Below are 19,837 nucleotides of genomic sequence, written 5' to 3'. Positions count from 1 at the left end.
TTTTTATTTTATTTTTTCTGATAGGGCAGATAGGGTTGAGAAACAAAAATGGTTCAAAACGCTTCTTACCTTTCAATTTTCCTGCAATTGTTATATATTTTTATTCTTAGTTTCAATTCCCAGGCTACAGACTGGAAGTAGCAGCTGTCTAGTGTAAATAAAGGGGAATCCACAGGGGGTATGCACAACCATCTGTTTGTGCTGTGGCATTCCTAAGTGTTGCTTAGAGTTAAAGATATTACCTGCGACAATGGCTATGATATTGTTATTCATGCAAAATACAGCGCATGTCCGACATAATTAAATACCATCTTGTCTTTGATGTGCTGCTCCTAAGGGAATTTGTTCCTCCTCTTAATTAATAGTGCACTTTCTGCAGGGAGAGCAGATTTTTCTTTTCTTTTCTTTACATCTTAACAGTTATCGGTCTTGTTTCCTATGTGTTCTGGATAGAAGGGAAGCTGCTTTAATCTCCATCTGATAGACTTACAAATAATTTTAACCCTAGCATTCACACAAGGTTAGAAATTCAAGGACTTCTAAGTAGCACCAATTCACAATACATCTCAAGGCACTTTACAGAGAGGGAATTGAATCCCGATAATACAGACAGATTGGAGATAGGAAGGGGAATCGAAACATTTTAATCGTTCAGTTTCAAATGATTCCGAAACCTAAGACAAGAGCTCAAATATCCAGCCAAAGTTATCCGATGGTCCTTGCTACAAAAAGGATGTGGCTCTGGTGAAGAAGTCAGTGAAATTATATTTTTGCTGGAGTATTTATATATTTGAACCTGTGTGTATCATTTTGACTGAACATAAACTAGTGAAAATCTACAACAAATTCAAAATGGCAAATCTGGTTTGGTTGGTAAAATCTCCAAGGTTGTTTATTGTGTAATTATTTTAACTTCAAAGAGAATACCCCAAATATATACCCTAAATATATAACATAACTAAATGAAATGGGATCCCCTAACTTCCCCAGACCCCTACTGTGATGATCTGCAGGTTTAATTATTGTTTTGATAAAGTTCTTCCGTTCTTGCTGTTGTTTTTTTTTTTTTGTTGCCTTATTGGTTCTCTTTACTTACTTCTCCCAGATGTTTTCTAGTTTTTAATTTTTATTTTAATTCATTTGTGCATTTAAATTGTAGATTCAATTTACCTGTGCTTTCCTCTTTACCTGCACATGTGTTCTGCTCCATTTAGGTTTTCAGTCCCCTGTTTGTCTTCACTGGATCCTCCATTGTATTTTCCAATTTCCATGCCAAGTTCTGTTTAATTTGCACCTCTCATCAAATAACACCAATATCATCACTGTGTGGCTTCCTAGCATCTGTTTGCATTTTTATCCTGAACAGCAACATTCTTATCACATCTACCTAAACCAACAAAAAATATCTTTTGCAGTAAATCTTTGAAAAGTAAATATAAATCCACCCATTCTTGTACTGACAATAATAACTGTTATAATAGATGAGAAGATCCTTTTTTATTCAAACCTGCAACCGGGATACTACAAATATTTGTTTTAAAATGTTTTAACCAGAGCAAAATAACAAAAGCTGAGACCCAAACAAATATAATCATTTTTAGATAATTGTGAATATCCCTATGTTCATTCGGTGGCATATTCTGTTTTTGTTTCTGTTATAACAGGTACATATTAGAAAACCATTTCTTGGCTTTTGATGAGGCAGATCTGAAGGGTTTTGCTGTGTCTTTTTTTCAACTTTGCTCTTGTGATAAGAAAAATTGCAGCAGAACATGCCCCTCCACACTTAGACATTTACAAAGTAAAGATTACCTAAATCTCCAGGAGAATCTATGGGTATTAGGGTATTTTCTTTTCAAAAAAGAAAAGAGAATACCCTAAATATATAATTATGAGTTCAAAATTAACATGACATTAATGCTCCCAATGGTTAGAAAAGTGATGCTACCCACATGAAAAAAATCGGTTCAAAATGAATGATCAGGAGATTAGTTAATAAGTATGAGGTAACAAGTCTCCTAACAGACCTTCTTAAACTGACCTCAGTGCTTTTTCCTGCTCTGTTCCTTGTTCATGTAAGTATAATTAAACCCCTTGTAAAAGTGTTAGCATTCCCCCTGCCACTCCAACCCCCAGACATATTTTTGTATTGCTCCCAAAGAGGGTAGTGCCCCTTGGCTGACAATTGTACTACTTGTAACTAATTAAAACTGAAATGCAGCAGCCTTCTTTCAACCCAAAGATGGCAGTATTCAGGTGCTTTTAAGAAAAAAAATTGCAGAATTAAAAACATTTACACAAAAAATGTAAACATCCATATATTAAGATAAAATTTGCATCCTGAAGGATCAATTTATAGTTTATCTTGAAAATAAATGTTGATTTGGGGTTTTGTAATTTTTTTAAATATACAGTACACACACATTTAATAAAACGTAACTCCTAACATAAATAAATAGGGATTTGTGCAGGCATATAGAACTATTTAATAACTGCTGTCAGTTATCTTGTCGTTCATTCCTAGCACCTTGATAGATCTATGAATCCCCTTGCGTTTTCCTGGAAAACACTTACCAAACTCAATTAAGATCACATCGGTGGTCCAAAGAGCGGCTCAAAGGAAATGTACTGGACTCACTGACCCTTAAATCAATCAGGCTCTCCACTGAGTCACTGCAGACACTATTGTGGCTCTGACAGAACCATCTGTCACAGCTACTTTAAATAGAAACATTTGCAGAAATGTTGCTGTTAATACTTTTTTTAATACTTTTTTTGTGTTAGACCAATTTAGTCTTGATTACTGTAGGTTAAGTAAAATGATTCTTTTTGGGTGTAAGTCTTGTCCTCTGTTTACTTGAAGCTTGTTTACTTGAGCTCGTTGAAGCCATATCCTGTTTATGATTTGAGTTCTTCAACCATTTAGACCATATATATATATATATATATATATATATATATATATATAGATGGAGCTTGGCCATTTAAGGCTTTATATGTGGGAAGTAGATATGATCTCTCTATTTAATTTTCATCAGAACTCTGGCCGCAGCATTTTGGATCAGCTGAAGGCTTTTAACTACAGTTTGTGGACTTTCTGATATTAAAGAATTACAGTAGTCCAGCCTTGCAGTAGAAAATGCATGGACTATTTTACTTGGCATCACCCCTACACAAGATATTTCTAATTTTTGCAATATTCTGCATTCGGGAGCAGAAAGTTACGAGTCATCTAGGTTTTTAAGTCTTCAAAACTGGTAGGTTATGTAACGGTTAGTTTCTTCAGGATTGATGGACAAATATAGCTCAGTATCATCACAATAACAGTGGAAATCAATCCCATACTGTCTAATATCTATCGATCCATTAATCGGGGTCGGGTCACAGGGGTAGCAGCTTCAGTAGGGAGTCCCAGACGTCCCTCTCACCAGCCACTTGGGTCAGCTATTCAAGGGGAATCCCAAGGTGTTCCCAGATCAGCTGAGAAAAATAGTCCCTCCAGCATGTCCTGGGTTTCCCTCTGGTTCTCCTCCCGATGGGACGTCCCCAGAACACCTCACCAGGGAGGCGTTCAGGAGGCATCCTAACCAGATGCCCAAGCCACCTCAACTGGCTCCTCTTGGTGTGGAGGAGTTGCAGCTCCTCACCCTATCTCTAAGGGAGAGCCCAAACACACTACGAAGAAAACTCATTTCGGCCGCTTTTATCCGGGATCTCATTGTTTCGGTCATGACCAAAGGCTTATGACCATAGATGAGGGTAGGACCGTAGATCAACCGGTAATTCAAGAGCTTTGCCTTTTGACTAAGCTCTCTATTTATCACAACGGAACGGTACAGTACACGCTTCACAGCAGACGGCGCAACAATCCGCCTGTCACTCTCCACTCAATATTTCCCTAATTCATGAACAAGACCCCAAGATACTTCTCCCTCTACCTTTTTCCGGCTTAAGGCGATGGTCCTGCATTTGGAGGCAATGATCCTCATGCTTACCGCTTTACACTCAGCTGTGAACAGCTTCAGTGAGAGCTGTAAATCACACCCTGATGAATCCAATAGAACCACGCCATGTGCGAATTGCAGACATGCAATTCTAAGGCCACTAAAACGGATCTCCTTAACAACTTGGTACAGTAGCTCCTAGAGATTCTGCCCATAAAATTTATGAACAGAATTGGTGACAAAGGTCAACTTTGGCAGGATCCAACTCTCACTTCAAACAAGTCCGACTTACTGCCAGCAATGCAGACCAGGCTCTGACACCGGTCATACAAAGACTCAACAGCCCTTATTAAAGGGCCTGGTACTCCATACTCCCATAATACCCCCCACAGGACCCCCCGAGGGACACAGTTGAATGCCTTTCTCTAGATCCACAAAACACATGTAGACTGGTTTAGCAAACCCCCATGCTCCCTCCAGGGACCTGCTGAGGTTCTAATAATTCTACCAATTGGGAGTATATATACTTAAAGTAAGTGGCCCTAGCACTGATCCCTGTGGTACTCCATGTATCCCTGGGGTATAAGGAAGATTTGTCATTAGCTTTTTTCTCAATTTTCCTAGTATTTTGCTTTAAATTGTAAAGCTCTCTATTAAACAAGGAGCAAGCTTTCCATTTTTTAAGTTTTTTCAAAGGGGCTACTTTGTCTAAGGCAGTATGCAGGGAAACTTAATAGACCTAATCATTTCCAAACAGACATTTACTGACGCTGTCCGCAAAACCAAAATGGCACAAAAGTGCTTGTGGCATGTGCTTGTGTTCATTCTATAAGATTTCTATTAAAAATATATTTCTATTGTTTTATAGGTTTAGATTTGGTAATCAATTTGGTATCCAACTTTTCTGAAAACAAAAGTTGGACTTTCAGAGAGAGGGAATTGGCTCCCTCTCTGTTATGTTCATCAGTTGGGATTGTGATGCCAGTGGAGCACAATCGCTGAAGTCCATTCATGCTGAATAACAAAGAATCTATGTCTGAGTGGAATGGGGTTTATCTGACTGTCTGATGAAAATTACCCCTCACAATAGTCTCTTGTACTTTAATCAGAGATGACCTGAGCCAGGCAAATGCTTGATTCCACCTCCCTGCTCATCCCATCCCCAGCATCCGTCTACACCCACCATCGTGCAGTCTGAATTAAGCCCCTGAGTTGCCTGTCAGCCCTCATTCTCACAGTCTGCTAGGATAAAAAAGTCATTTTCTCTCCTGAAAACCATCAGGACGGCTGTCTTTTTGTCCCCTGTGTGAGATCCTAATCCTTAGAAACCCTCAGGTGAGCTGAGCCCCTAGATAGGGGATTCACTTTCAGCTCAGAAGCTCCTTAATGCTTATCTGAAACCTTTTGCCATTTTCCATGACATTTCCTTGGGAAAATGTCTCAGACCTCCTCTGTAATAAGCATTTTACTCTTTCATATTTGCAATTCATAGCAATGCAAAATAGGTTTTCTTTTATGAAAAGTTGTCTCACCTTTTTAAAAATAAGATTTCCTTTTCTATCATTTATTGAGAGCTGCATCAGCAGTTTTCATAAGGGTAATGTGGCTCACTAACCAGAAGGGCAGCACAAGAACCCTGAAAAATTCACTGGACTCCACCCTTTGTCAGTTTTCTATGGTATTCCTTGTAGAAACTGGGGCCAAGCACAAACTGCTCACAGATTTAATTTCAAGTTGAATTTTTTTTTTTTTATCTTGATAGAATGTGCTCAAATTCAAAACCTCTTGACCAAATCAAAAATTGTTCTACACCTAACAGCTTTTCCTTAAACCAGCCAGGTTTTTTTCTGCATGTAAAAAACAATAAAAACATTAGTTTTAATAAGCTCAAGACAACCATGAAAACAACTATAAAAGCAGGTCAAACCTGGAGTGGATTATTGTGCTCTTATAACCTTTATTTTCAAATTCCTTTAAAATGTGAAACCTTACCTCAAATTTGGAAAGCATCCATTATAGTGTACTATTTCTGCATAGATGTTTAGATTTCATCTTACCTAGGGAATTTGGTATTTAATATTTTGAATATTATAGCCACAACTTCTGACTTAGTGGGATTTTCCATAGCTCTGACAAAAATCACTTTACAGCATCGTACACATTTTGTTATTGTTTTGAAAGTCAGTCTCACATGGGCTGAGTGATGTGTTATAAAACCAAGAGTAAATCTGCCGAAATCCAATAGCTCATCTCTACCCAGTTACTCTGCACGAAAATAGGCCATTGGCCCATATTGATTTTCTTCCAAGGAAATGAAATTGGTTTAGAAGTTTTTGGGATGCCCTTTCAAATTTCAGGAATTTTGAGAGGGCAAATGATTCAACATCTTCTCTCTATACTGAACCCCCCTTTGCAAAAACCTGAACAAATGGAAATAAGAGTGAAACCAGCAAATACAGTACAGACTAAAAGTTTGGACACACCTTTTCATGAAAAGAGTTTTCTTTATTTTCATGACTATGAAAATTGAAGATTTACACTGAAGGCATCAAATTTATGAATTAACACATGTGGAATTATATACTTAACAAAAAAGTATGAAACAACTGAAAATATGCATGTAGAGTCCATCCGTTCACCTTTTCTGCGTCGCACCAAGACACAACGGTTGGAACCAAAGAACTCAAATTTGGACTCATCAGACCACAGCACATATTTCCGCTGTTCTAATTTCCATTTCTTGTGTTCTTTAGCCCAAGAAAGTCTCTTCTGATTGTTGCCTGTCCTTAGCAGTGGTTTTCTAGCAGCATGAAGACCTGATTCACAGTGTCTCCCTTTTAACAGTTTTTCTAGAGATGTGTCTGCTGCTAGAACTCTGTGTGCCATTGACCTGCTCTCTAACCTGAGCTGCTTTTAACCTGTGATTTCTGAGGCTGGTGACTCGGATGAATTTATCCTCCGCAGCAGAGATGACTGTTGGTCTTCCTTTCCTGGGGCGGTCCTCATGTGAGCCAGTTTCTTTGTAGCGCCTGATGGTTTTTGCGACTGCACTTGGGTGTGTTGCCAATTTTTCGGACTGACTGACCTTCATTTCTTAAAGTAATGGTGGCCACTCGTTTTTCTTTATTTAACTGCTTTTTTCTTGCTATAATACAAATTCTAACAGTCTATTCAGCAGGATTATCAGCTGTGTAAGCACCTGACTTCTGCACAACACAACTGATGGTCAAAACCCCATTTATAAGGCAAGAAATCCCACTTATTAAACCTGACAGGGGACACCTGTGAAGTGAAGACCTTTTCAGGTGACTACCTCTTGAAGAGTGTGCAAAGTAGTAATCAGAGAAAAGGGCGGCTACTTTGAAGTACCTAGAATATAAGACATATTTTTAGTTGTTTCACAATTTTTTTAAGTATATAATTCCATGTGTGGGTAATTTATAGTTTTGATGCCTTCAGTGTGAATCCTCAATTTTCATAGTCATGAAAATAAAGAAAACTCTTTGAATGAGAAGGTGTGTCCAAACTTTTGGTCTGTACTGTACGTCCAGAGTCAGATATTGGGGTCATTTTTCTCTTTTTCTTTAAGAAACCCTACTTCTTAGTGTGTTTTTTTAGTGTTTCCCTTTTATTTAACAATTAATACTTAAAAAAAATGTATTGTCTTCAACAGCAGCACAAAACAAACAAATTTTACCTGCCTCAAAGTTTCCAAAAAGCAACAACTGATCACATGAACAATCCACTGTAGACATTATATAAATATATATATATAATGTCTCTATTCGAAAAGTATACTGAGATAACCTGGTTTTTAGGAAGAATTTGACATCAAAACTTTGGGTACATTTATTGTTCTCACCTAAGAAATTTGAGAGACTAGAGAGGAATTATCTATCATGGTGTCATTATTCTGTATGTTAAAGGACAGAGACATTTCTGCATTAGTTTAGATCTTAACAGTTCTCTTCAAAAGTTTACAGTGATGATAGATGCTTTCTAATGATATTGATTAGGTGTTTATTTCAAACTTAAAGTCGAGGTTAACTAATTTTATAATCTTGAGAGTTACTGTTGCAGACCGTGACAGAATTAAACCGTCTGTGTCATGGCACAGTTTAGTGCATTTATAACTAAATTCTGATGAGCACTGTGTTCATGTTGAATACATTCGTTAGCTTCTTTGTCACATCAGGTTGAACATCAACAGGTGACACCAAATCTGGATTTAAGCCCAGTGTCCTCATCCTGTGATGCCAGCAGCAGATATTTCCATAGCCTTAATCACATCAGACGGATCCCCGCTCAGATGGAGATTAATTTAGAAAATGGACTTCATTGTTGCATTGTAATCTTAATCATCTGAATGGAAAAAGGAAAGCAATGAATAAATTTAGGAAGTGGCATTTGTAACGTTAATCTGAGCTCTATATATGTTTGGAGCTTTGTGTTCAGAACAAATGTTATCATGGGTTTTAACACCTCCCAGGTACACTTTCACAGTATGACCTAAATGTGGTGCCTAAACTACAGAAAATATACCAGCTCTACATATTGCCATTGTATTATTTGTTAATATCAATCGTCACATGGACAAGGAATCCAAACTGAGCAATCTCTTAGGGTTTCTATGTTCTCTCTCCTAGCTTCATTGGGTTATGTGTCATAAACAGGTCATTTATGATAGTGGATCCAGAACATTTTAGATATGCTATTGAAAAATTAGGATCAATTAACAAAAGTTACTTTAGGGCTGTTTAAGATCAAATTTCAAATCATGTAAGCCAGAGGGACTCCCCCTGAGATCCCATTCCTGCGACAGAGATTATTTAAAAGCAACAGAATCCCCCTTTTCTTCCCTTTTGCCCTGTGACCCCCGGGTCTGGCAGATGGGATAACTTTTTTACCGTTTTTGGGCAGTTATTTTATTAGCTTAATTTATTACTACAAGGGAATTATATATTTATCCATCCATCCATTTTCCATCACACTTATCCCAAGTGGGTTCACCAGGGGTGCTGCTGTCTCTCTCCAGCTATCTACGGGCAAGAGGCGGGGTGCACCCTGCACAGGTCGCAGGGCTATATAATATTTATTTTCAATATTATTTACCATACCAAGTTAATATTCCTTCTACTAACAAAAGATGATAATGCCTAGATTTTGGTCATTTTACAAAGATATTGTTCTGTTCCATGTTATAAGGTGTTTATTAAGGTTATTACATGATAAACGTTTTGGTATAGGCTACATGCATTATATACATCCATTTTTTCCCCTCAAGCAGCTATTTCATTTTCACCATTATATGGTATACATATATGGTATATGGATACATATTATCACATTGTATTCGTATAGGGTAAAGCACTGTACTCATAATTTCGAAAATAAATCCTATTGCATAATTTTTACTGGCTTTCCATTATGGGGTTATTCCATTTGGCATCATGGTACAAGCTGTCAATTAATTACCATTTTAGTATGTACATAAGTACACGTAGCTGGGCAACTCAAGGGTGTTAACAATTTTGGCATTGTTACTATAGTACATGTAAGTATTACTTTGAAGTATTACATGTACTATAGTACATGTAAGTATTATTTTGAGGTAATATCATACGTTTACTTCTAGGGTAACTGCATGGAAACAATCGTGACCATCAACTTTACCGGTGTTATGAGTTTAGTCCTGATTTTTCCCTTTCTGTCTTTCATGTAGAGTAAAAAAAAAAAAGGTGTAAAAGAGGGTGTGCTTCCTTATAATGACATGAATTATAAAAAAGATAATTTCTGATGTAACATTTAAGTTATTATGTAGGTCAGGCTGGGTTTTATCTTTCTAGACAGGTTTAATCAAATACTAAAATCGATTTGCAAAAAAAAAAAAAGAATTTATATTGTTTTTAGTAATTGGCTGGTTTGGACAGATGTTTTTTTTCTGATAAGTGCTTCTCTGCTGGTGCCCACCTCCATAGTGATAATAGAAACTTCCAGCAACCAACTGTCCTTTCCTGACTGTCTTTTCCCTGATGAAACACATCTATTGTACTCTGTGATTACTCCTGCAAGGAAAATTGTCTTTTTTGCAGCTTCACCCGCTGTGCCTTTGAGGGAGAGAAATTTAATTATCATGAATGTTGTGCTAGAGCAGTCGGGACTCACACAGACAGATGCCCTATATTATGTTAGGAGAATCCCTCAGCTTGGGTGCAGACAGACATCCTGGCAAATAAGGAATTGGACTAAGGTTTCCTCACAGCCAAGAGAGAGATTAACTATGCTCTTTATAGCTTTAATTACAGTTAATGCAACTAATTATATAAAGTTTAAAATGAAATCGAAACTGTAATTTTGGCTTTGTTTATACAATTGATTTAACCCAGAAATAAGTCGGTATTAATTTAAAATCTGTTGTTCAACAGTGTCAGTGATGAGAAAAACATTACGTGAAACAATTAAGATTAGAAATCACTTAATGTCAATGTAAGGGAGGCATCATGGGGACATCTGAAAATGACGTCCAAGCCACCTCAGCTGACTCCTCTCGATGTGGAGGAGAAGAAGCTCTACTCCAATCCTCTCCCAAATGACCAAGCTCCTCACTAGAAGCTCAATTCAACTGCTTGTATCCAGAACTTCTTCCTTTCAGTCATGATCCAGATTCATGTCACGTAGACGTAGATCGACTGGTAAATCAAGAGCTTTGCCTTTTCGCTCATACTGCATATAAGAATATTTTAGGTATATTACATGTTTTGATTTCAGTTAAAGTTCACCAAAAGCACTACTGTTGTTTTAATCAGAAAACTTTAGAAGAAATATAAAGTACACTAATAAACACAAGTGTAGATCAAACAGTATCAGGTTTGTTTTGGGATTTCAAAGCTATAAAGGAGGGAGCTTAAATTATGTTTTATCTTATCCACAAGATGGGGATGCTTTATTAGCCACAATCATTCTTATTAATAATGTAATTCATCACTTTCAGGATTAGGACAACTACGGTGCAGCGGGTTTTTATTAAAAATGTATTCCTATTTTCAGGATTATCATCTAACTGTGTTCCTTGAATGCAATCCCTTTCATGTCATGAAATTTACACCCCTAATCTCAGCTAAGGGATGCAGGACAGTAATGTGGAGGAGGGGTAAACCAAGGAGCATGCACTGAGCAGGATATCAGGATAGAGAGAAATTAAGCTTAGTAATGTAGATTTACTGCCAGACATCACATTGGTGTAATGTTATTACACTGACATTGATGAAAATAACCGAGATAAGGCTGTCTCTGACCTTGCGACCTGAAGTAGAGAGAAAGCTGGAATCTCCTCCTCTACAGCGGAGCCAGAACCCTAAATGAAAATCATCCATCCTGCAGCCATTAGCATTTTAATTTGGTGTTTGTTGAGCAAAGTCTTTGCCTTTATTTCTGACCTATGAACCAAAATGTAGATTGTCTCTAAGGTGAGAAAGGTCAAGGCAGTGCAGAGCAGGGTACAGTGGTGCTGTCACCTGTAGCCAAACAAACTCTAGTTCATAGAAAAGATGAAAGAAGTTGCAGTTTAACTTATTCCAGAAATATTATTGGGTGTTCTGAATAGAATTAGCTCCTGTTGCTGACTACAGCTGAACATATATTAAACAACCAGTCATTATGAAAAAACAAAAGATTAGACAAACAAATATAACAAAGCAGTAATATGGACAGACTGTTATTTTTCAGATTATTTTGGAGTGCAGTTCTGTTAAACCAAAAAGGACATCTGCGCCGTTTTCTGTGAATGTGATTTATGTTCTTCATGGCCTAAATACTCTCTACTTATTCACTGTATAATTCACTGTTATTGGTAGCACTGAGCTTTTATCTGCATTCTACGTATCTTTGTTCATTCTATGGAGGCAGCTGTGAGAAAAAGAGAAAATATCAAGAGTGATGGAGCATGCCATCAGTGTTGAGCATGAGTCTACACCATCTCGATCAAATAAATGTTGTTAGAGACTGAACTTTTCTCCCCCCTGCAAAGAAACCAGGCCTAAATAACTGCCTCCTCAACCAAAAACTTACAAAGTTTCCTTGCATGTTGTAAGTCAATAGAATTGACAAAAACTACGTGTCCCAATTTTTTCAAAAAGACTGTCTGGTTGCCTTCCAATTCTAGCCTTTTTTGTCATTGCTAAATATAGTGACTTAGGCTACGTTCACACAGCAGACTGACCCAAATCCAATCAGAGCAGTCCCAAAGTTCCATTGGACAAACTTAATCACTCTTAACATACAACAAACATCAGTTTTGTCAAAGAAGATAAACGATTTACCAAAAAAAAAAAGGACCTTCCATATAAAGCTAAAAACAAGTGCGTAAACCAAATGGACTGTTTTTTACTGTTTATACTCGTATTAAAAGTGTGGACATTGGCAAGCAGTGAGATAGGCATTCAGTGAGGTACTGCATCTCCTGCCTGGCTCTCTGCCACCAGCTCACAGCCCTGCAGAGCAGTTAAAGAGAGTTATGTTACTGGAGGCTTCTACTTGTGCGCTTCACTGAATCTCACCTCCAACTTCACTATAAAAGTCACTTCCAAAGAGATAAATCACCACAATGTAAGCTGTAGAAGTCAAGAAAACTTTATGAATGGACACCTTTATCCTGTGAAAATATCTGTTCAAAAGTATAAAACCTAAGTCTTTACATTAATAAGAAAATTAGTAAATGAAAGGGCATCCATCATTGCAAAATTCTTGAGAAAAAGGGCTCTCGTGATAAAAGGTTTAAAAAGTTATTTAGACTCAACATTTTTATGGTTCCATAAAAAATGAAAACTGGAAAAAGTTAAACTTTTCTTAGTAAAAAAAAGTTTTTATGTTGAAACTTAAATATTTGGAAAGAGTGGACAACAGATTTGAACCTGATTTCCATTATTCTCTTTAGTCACATTACATTAATAGAAATGCATTCATATAAAAATCTTTAAGCATTAATGGAGCCTGGTCATATTCTATGACTATTTAAAAAAAAAACACCTAAACCATATGTTCATGTTAAAATAAAGCATTATACATCAACTAAAAGTGTCCATTGTGTCCACAATGAATGATAGAGGAGAACTGTGTCTCTAGGTACCAGGATAGAGCACCATTCTGACCTCTTCTCCAGGTTGTAGGTCTGGATGTGGATGACTTACTATTACAATAGTATTGTTCAATTTCATTGAGCTAAATCACTAGGATCACTCAGGATGTACCACTGTTTATGCCTCTTGGTTGGTCTTTATTGTATATTTTCCTGGCAGTGCGTATAAGTTTGGAGAGCTTTTCAGCCACTAAGCACATTCAGTCCACTATTTGGACCTCTGCTGTGCATTCACAGTCCTTATACTTTAGTGGGAGGACAGATGCAGCAACAGGCTTTGTTTTTTAAATTGAATGAGTTCTCAGCACTCTTTCGCTGTTCCATTTGTTTTAGTAACTGATAACTGCTTAGAGTCAGAATACTGTATTTTGCACCTGTGTCTATTTGAAACTGCACTCTGTGAGACAGGATATGTGTCCATCAGTCACTTATCGGTAAACGTTGCAATGAAAACATTTTCTGTTGTGTTTTTATCCAGAATGTCCTCTTAACTCTGTAAGGAGGTTGACACTATATTAACTGCACTTAGTAATTGGTTGCTGCAAATTGACACTCTTTTGACAGCATAAACACAAAGGGCCTTACTCTGGTCTTTTCCCTTTATTCCACCCATGCTTTAGATTTTTATGGCATTTTGAACAATTCTTCAATCTATTCTAAGCAGTTTGTGTAGGTTTATGCTGTTTATCCTGAAGTTGTCTTGTCTTTGTTGTTGAGCATAGGTCAGGTTTACACATGGGAATTCTGTAAATTTTCCGCTCTTACAATTTGCACCTGAATTTGAGACATTTCGAAAAGCTGGGGAATTTTAACTGCTTTTACCAGGTCTTCAGGTTTATCCAGCAGTGTCTCCTGGATAGTTTACTGACTCCTGCTATTATTGCATCAATCAGCATTCAATCATCTGAGTGTGCATACTCCCATTGCATTAAAAACAGCTTCAGGTCCTTCTCAAACTGTTTTCAACTTTCCTTGTTCTTTGCTTTCTATGCTTGATGCACTGTTTGCTGATTCATTTATTTATTTGTTGTCCTCGATCTAATGTAGCCGGCAAACGTTTTCAGCATTTGTTCTGGGTCATTTTATTTTTCACCATCTGCCACTCCAGCATCTTGTAAATCTCTCTCATTTGCTCACCTGTTCATGTACCTAGTCACCCTGCTTCCCGATTTGACTACAGCACAGCAAGTGGTACAGTGAACACAAAGCTAATGTGGCAGCTGAAGCTCTGGAATTCCTAATAAAAATCGAAGGCATTTAATTCAATCTTGAAGTGTTCAAACAGGGGTGTCCAGGCTGCGTGGTTGCCGTTCTTAAAGGCTTTCTGAACATGAAATATACTGATATTGCATATAGGTTGGAAAGGAAAGACGAGAGCTAGTGCAAAGCATGTGCTTTCATTATTGTTCACATAACAGCTGTGAGAACAGGTGATACGGACACCCACTAGTGACATACAAAACACACAGTGCATATGCATTTTCAGCTGCTTCAGCACAGCAGATTTTTATTTATTGCTGATTAACAGGCTCGCTGGGCTACAATCATCAGAGTCAGCTGTGCTAAAGCAGGGAAACCTCTATAGCCTGCAGCACAGCGGCCCCTGAGGACCGAATTTGGGCATGCCTGATCTATAGGAAATAGAAGCTACCTTATATAAGCAAAGAAGAATCCACAGGAGTGTGTGCCACCAGCCATCTGTTTGTGCTAAGGTTTTTCTTTGAAATTCTATCTTTTATTTCCAATATACCTATAAGAAATTATGCTTCCTAAGGCAATAAATGTTGGTCAGCAAGACCTGACAAGTAAAGTAGCCTTCCTTCACAGCACTGAAATTATGGTTTACCCACCACAGACTCCCTTTGATGATGTAAATCGGGTAGTTATTAATTTATTTATAAACTGAATGGTCTAATCAATAAATACAAGACATTGGATCAGAGATGTGATGAGCAGACTGGCCCTCACTGCACTAAAAACTGACAAAAGACAAGAATGTATGTAGGATAGATGAGGACACAGCATCTGCCCCTTTCGCGCCTCATTGAGTTGATGGAATACTAATAAAAGCCATATGACAACAGCATACTAAGTGTGCAATTATTATTCAAAAATATTCTAGCACTGCATGGGGCAGGGACCTGTTCGAGGCTCCCAGGAAGGCAAAGTGACAGCGCTGTCTCTTCAGCAAAGGGATGTCCTTATTAACCTTTTTACCAAAGCTGCACCGCTGACAATCCGGCAGGCGCTGCTGATCGGACAAAGTACACAAGACTGTTGTTTGTTGTCCCACCACCTGACAACTGTCCTGACAGTAGATAAATAATCCCCCGTACAACCCGTGTCTTCTGACCTAAGACAATGAAAGCAGCTAACTGACTGAACAGGAGATTCCTGATATTCAGACCAGGGAAGTATGGGTTTGAACACCTGCAAGCAAGCAAGCAAGGAAGGAAGGAAGGAAGGAAGGAAGGAAGGAAGGAAGGAAGGAAGGAAGGAAGGAAGGTGGATAAAACATTTGTTTAAGATATCTGTGTTTTTCTCTTTCTTCCCCCCCATGTCTGTCACCACGAACTGTAACATCTGCTGAGCTGCTTCACCTCATCACCGCTGGGTTGCCACATTTTTTCGGCCTTTTTAGCCACTTTGAAAAGCTGCAGCCCTCTGCGGTGGCCCTCCGTGTGCACAACAGAGGGGTCAGCAAAAGGCAATTTGCATTTTAACAGGAGGAAGAGAGCGAACAGAGGGTCACAGAGCCCACACATCATGTCTGACACCTTCTTAATAGAAAGACAACACCTTCCTGACGGCCCAAGAAACAAAGACAGCTCAATTTATAATCTTTTCAAACACATTATTGTTTATTGCTCTGTTAATTTAATATGGGGTGACCTAGTAAGCAATCTCAAACTAATTATTCATGTTTGATTGAGAAGATGGAGCCATTTTGTTTTTCTTATGTAGCTGTCAGAGAAGTTTTCATTTCCCCTTTCCATCATACTAGTTCAGTTTGTAAGCAACAAAGCTGTCCCTTTTTATCGATACAAATATTTGTTATATTTTACCTATATATAACTAATGTCGCAGCTCTTACAGCCTACACGGTGCCCTTACAGTCATCTGCTTAATTGCATTCTTGATAAAGTTGTCTCGAAAGACTTCTGAATAAAAATTATATTTCCAACTGCTTTTATTACCCATTTTTAATTATTTTAATAATTTAACTTTATTAATCTCACACTGGAGAAACCTCTGCATTTGACCCATCCCCTTGGGGAGCAGTGGGCTGCCACTGTGCAGCACCCAGGGAGCAGTGTGGGGGTTAAGGGTCTTGCTCAGAGACCCAGAGTGGCAGGCCGTGAGTGTGGGGCTCAAACTCAGAACATTTGGAGTATAACCAGCCCTTAAGAGTCCATTCAAAGTCTCTAAGGAATATTCAAGTATTAGGGCTTGATGTCCTTTCAAAATAGCTGCAGATAAATGAATAACAACTGATGCAGGGACCTTAAAAGCAAGCAAAACATTGTAGTTTCATTCAGTTTTACAGTAGATAATGAACAATGTAACAACGCTAGCCTCTCAACTGTATCACATTAACTCTCAGGACAAAAGGTGAAAAGAGAAAACCAACAAATTTGCAGCCTCTCTTTGACATAAAACCATCAACATTCAAGATTAAGATTTTTCTTTCAGAAAAAGCACATGCAATCATCGATTCTATACCTCGCCCAAGCAGAGTAATTTATTAAGCATCAAAAAATAGGAACGCTTTACTAATTGTTACGGTCTTTGCCAGGAGACAGTAACCAACAGAGGAAGATCTGCAGGGCTTAATTGGATCACTTACAGCAGCTATATGAGGAAGTCTCCTCTCAGCGGCGGCTGATAGCGTTATAGCAGCAGCACAGACAGAACGTGGCACGGCTTCAAAACTACGGGGGAATCAATGGGGTGCGGATCGATGCTTCGCAGTGGAATCTTGGCGACATAGTCAGGCCTGAACTGTTCCATAGGTGACAAACTAAGGTAAACCAGGCAAAAAACTAGATCGTTTTTCTCATCTGCTTTAGAGCAGGTGGGATCACAATGAAAAAGACTTTGAATTGTAGGTAGAAAGTAGCCTGTTTTCGGCAGCAAAGATCAGAAACCACACAAAAAATAATGTGGCTTCACCTGCAGACATGTGTGTCTCACCTATTAGACCTGGGGGTCACTGGGCAAAGAGGAAGGGGAGTCGGTTGCTTAAATAATCCCTGTCGCAGGGATGTGACGTCAGGTGTGTGTCGCTCTCGTTTTATCATTGACATATGATCCTCAAGATGCAGCTGTTGGCTGCCTTTCTCAACAACATAGATGTCAGAGTTCCAGCTGTTTTGAAATAACTAATTATTACTTTGAATATGGGCAGGTTAAAAGTTTAACCCCCATTTGCCTTACTTGGATGGCATTTTCTCTCATGTTTCCCATGCTGAAGCATCATCAAAAGAAGAGGCATGTATATCACCTAATATCAATATCTTGAGAAACAAGAGGTCACATATGATTGCAGGCAATATTCAATTTAAATGGTAGATTATAAAAAAAATTCTAGTTGAAATTATTTTAGTTAGATTTATTCTAAAGGAATTTAGGCAGTGTGGAAGTAAATTGTTTTCTCCTCTGACGAGGAGATTTCTTTACAACAACACTTCCTGAGCAAATCTGTCGAGGTGAAACAACACATCTGAAAAAGAGGACAGACTGTTAGTGGACCTTTCAGAGGGCAGCAGTACATTGTGGCATGTTGATCAATGTGTCTCTTTACACAAGTCGGTCAAGAGATGCAGTCTCTGACCAGCTAGCTTCATTGAGACATGGGTGAAGGTTAAACAGAGATGGACTGATTCATCATTCAGAAATCCTGTGCACATTTTTTCTGTCAAACAGAACAAGTGGCAGGGACAGCCCCATGTAGGAGATCTAGCACCATTTTTCTCTGCCAAGTTCCTCAGTGTTTCCTCCTTTCGTAATTTGGTTGCCTTAAGTTATGTTCTCACCAAATGTGAATTTTGCATCTGGAGCAAAGGATTTCCTTTAAATCTCTATGTAGAGGGTATCTCTGGAGCATTAGGAAGTAAAGGATCGAATGGCAAATTTAGGGAGGCAAACGGCGCGATTTTGGCAAATTCGCAAAATTAAATTCCTTCTACTACTGTGTAGTATTCAAAGTGGGGATTGCGAGAGGGAATCCCCACTTTGTTTTAGTTAATTAACAGCACAGTTAGTAGATCCAAGTTCAAATCAGCAGATACAATGAGGCAAACTTTGACACATAGATCACCCAATTCAACATGAGCTGACTCAAATGAAACAGGCAACAAGCAAAGCACAATACAAAAGTCAACAACAACTCCAAAACTCAGGTTGAGACCATTGTTCCTACAGATCTTAGGACAGCAGCTGTTGTCATTGCAGCTGACTGAATGTTGTCACTAACCCAAGTCTTGATGGGGCTATAACCCAAGCAAGTCTTACCCTAGAGCCACCTATGCACAAGAGAGAGTAAAGCTTGTTAATTTGAAGCTGCCTATCTTGTATCTTGGTGAAGATAATCCAGCTAAAAAAATATATATATATTAGCAACAGGAAAGTCTGTCTCTTTATCTACTTGTGCATGAAACAATCCTTTTGTCTTATTATTTCTTGTAGCAAAGTTTAACAGAAGATTTTAAGATTGAAGATAAAAAATGTAACTGCATAAAAATGTACATTTGCTTAAGAATCTTGGAACACATTTAAGGTTTTATATTTCCAAATGCCACTGAAACATAGAGAGAAGAGCTCAAGCTGTGATTTCCAACCAGGTCGAGAACTATTATCCATCAAGAGCCAGTAGGTTGGACCCAATGTTACTTCGAAGATGCATTCTCTCACTCCAACATGGAGATCAGAAGGTTTACATGGCCATCCTTCCTAATGCAGCCAGTGGGGAGCTTTGGGAAAAGAAAAAGATTATGCAAGAGTTTTGCAGCTCTCTGCCATCATGGGGACTCCTCGTTCTCTGGGAAATATCATAGAAATGAGTTAGGTCTAAGCATTCTGGAATTATATTTATGGTTCTTTACTGGTCTCATTTGAGTCCTGTATTTAGTCCCTCCCTTGAATATGCCCAATGCTGTTCTGAAAACGGTTTGCTGGTTTGTAGAGAATTACAGACAGCTTATTGTCATTTTTTTGTCTTTCTGTTGTTAATGTAGACTGCATGTTTACTCTGACACAGCAGATATGATTTTATAAAACCACCAGACAGGCCTTTGAGGGCTCCTTCTCCTCAGAGCTGCAGACGTCCTTCAGCAGCACCTCTCGCCTTCCTCTCTGATCACTGCGATCTTCCCGTTGTGTTTGACTTTCACACATGAGTTGCGATGAGACATTTAAAGGGGTGGCTGGTGTGTTGGGACTGACAATGCCCAGAAGAATGAGCGGTCATTTCCACGGCTATTGGGAGCATTTAATAACCTAATTTTCTGCAAATCAGATGTGGAGAATCCGATCTCCTGTGGTTTTACGTCAGCAGCGAGGCAGACTCAGAATAAAGCTGTGCTGTGTTTCACCTCATGCTTTACTCTGTAGAAGATTGAGGGGTTGCAGGTATTACAGACTCAGCTTTTTCCTTCTGGTATTAAACGTAATTAGGAGATCTATCTCAACCCACACGCCTTATCATACCTTTTTCCTTATCACTCTTGGAAATTTAATTAGGAGAATCCCTCTAATTAAC

Source organism: Cyprinodon variegatus, unplaced genomic scaffold (assembly GCF_000732505.1).
Source record: "Cyprinodon variegatus isolate N-32 unplaced genomic scaffold, C_variegatus-1.0 Scaffold1061, whole genome shotgun sequence".
In the NCBI taxonomy this organism is placed as follows: domain Eukaryota; kingdom Metazoa; phylum Chordata; class Actinopteri; order Cyprinodontiformes; family Cyprinodontidae; genus Cyprinodon; species Cyprinodon variegatus.
The sequence above is the reverse complement of the archived record's forward strand: the minus strand, read 5'-3'. Positions refer to the sequence as shown.